Below are 2,234 nucleotides of genomic sequence, written 5' to 3' on the forward strand. Positions count from 1 at the left end.
AAACCATTCAAGTAAGATGTTTAAAATTTGGCACGCAGGTACCTTAGACACCGTAGAGGTGTACTAAGAAATGAATTCCCGAAATTCCCACGGGAACGGGAATTAGCGGGAAAATCCTTTTTTATGAAAAATCTAAACCACTCAAGTTAGACGTTTGAAATTTGGCATGCAGGTACTTTAGTAAACTTAAAGCTTAGTTGCAACAGAATATTACAAAATTCCCACGGGAACGGTAGTTAGCGGGAAAAAACATTTGTATGAAAAAATCAAATCTAAATAAAAGGAGAAACTGACTGACTCAGTGACTGACATATCAACGCATAGCCTGAACGGCTAAATGTAGGCATTTGAAATTTGGAAGGGACATAGCTTAGGTACCGTAGAGGTGCACTAAGAAAGGAATTCCCGGAATTCCCACGGGAACGGAAATTAGCGGGAAAATCCTTTTGTATGAAAAATCTAAACCGCTTAAGTTAGACGCTTGAAATTTGGCATGCAGGTACCTTAGTTAACTTAAACCTTAGTTGCAACAGGATATTGCAAAATTCCCACGGAAACGGGAGTTAGCGGGAAAAAAACATTTGTATGAAAAAATCGAAACCGCGTAAGATAGATGTTTTCAATTCAATTCAATTAAATTATTTATTGCATTCCATGTAGTACAATGGGGTGTTACATAGGCATAGGAACTAAAACATGGACCCTGTAGGGCACAGCAACGTTGAAGGGAAGAGAGGAAGTGTGTATTAAAATTAAAACTCAATGAACAATCAATTAAAAAAAATCAATTCAATCAATTGATTCAATCTAGCATGCATGCATACCTTAGTAAATATAAAGTTTATTTTTGGCTGTATTTTGAAAAATGGGAGTTATTGGGAAAAAAATTGTATGAAAAAATCTAAACTGCATAAGTTAGATGCTTGAAATTTGATATGCACTCCCACACACACAAAGATCTCTCTCTTATATAACACGCCACGCGGACGAAGTCGCGGGCAAAAGCTAGTTTTATCATAAATTCCCTAAATTATGGCGCCTACCTACCCTCTAAGTTAGAAAAGTGATCAAATACTAACTTGAAGTCACTCAGTTTAAAAAAAAAAACATCGAAATCATTCCAGTAGCTATGGCGTCATGCGCTTCTTGACACGATCACGAAATCTAGATTTCCGCGGGAATGAGGTACTTTCCCGCCATAAAAAGTAGCCTGTGTCCGTGCCTAAGATCCTATCTTTAAATTAACCAAGTCTTATAAAATTCCGTTCAGACGTTAAGGCGTGAATGAGGCAAACTTTTAAAACAAACAATTAAAAATCACTAACGTAATTAGTTTTTTGTCTACTGCCTACGCCTTAAGTACGATAGCATAAATATTAATAGGCCATATCCTTTTCTAGATTACTATCTATCAGCTAACTAAATTTCATCAAAATCCGTTGAGCCGTTTAGGCATGATAGACAAAACTCCCAGCAAAAACCATAAAAAAATCACTAACTCAATTCAGTTTTCTGCCTACTTCCTACCCCCTAAGTACGATGACGTGATCAATTTGATCGTACAACCGTTTTTAGATAACCAACTATTACCTTACTAAATTTCATTAAAATCCGTTCAGCCGTTTAGACGTGAAAGAGCAAAAGTCCCAACAAAAACGACTACAAATCACTAAATCAATTTAGTTATCTGCCAACTGCCTACCCCCTAAGAACGATGGCGTGATTATTTATAGCCTATGACCATTTCTAGGTTATCATCTATCACCATACCAAATTTCATCAAAATCCGTTGAGCCGTTTAGGCGTGAAAGAGTAACAGACAGACAGACAGACAGACAGACAGAGTTACTTTCGCATTTATAATATTAGTATGGATTCAACGGATACTCGTTAATTTTTACAATAATCATGTGGGGCCGATGAAGGTAGGTAGGCGATGTACCTTCCAATAACAAGCCACAACTCCTTTGTGTAAAGTTTATTGAGTAGCACAGCACAGAAGGGAAGCACAAATAGTTGAAGAAGAAAGTCAATAGATACAGCACAAGAATAGATGGCTAGAATAATAATTATAGAAATACAAAGAAGCACATAAAAAATAACAATACATCGAGCGAGTAAGCGATCCGATAATCGTCTATGCGAAGGTAGGCAACGACTCGTTCGCGCCGCGCGATGCGCCCGCGCGCTGGTAGTTCAACTCACACAAACGACAGCGCGCGATTCCATTGTCC

The sequence above is a fragment of the Pectinophora gossypiella genome, unplaced genomic scaffold, assembly GCF_024362695.1.
Source record: "Pectinophora gossypiella unplaced genomic scaffold, ilPecGoss1.1 Pgos_53, whole genome shotgun sequence".
In the NCBI taxonomy this organism is placed as follows: domain Eukaryota; kingdom Metazoa; phylum Arthropoda; class Insecta; order Lepidoptera; family Gelechiidae; genus Pectinophora; species Pectinophora gossypiella.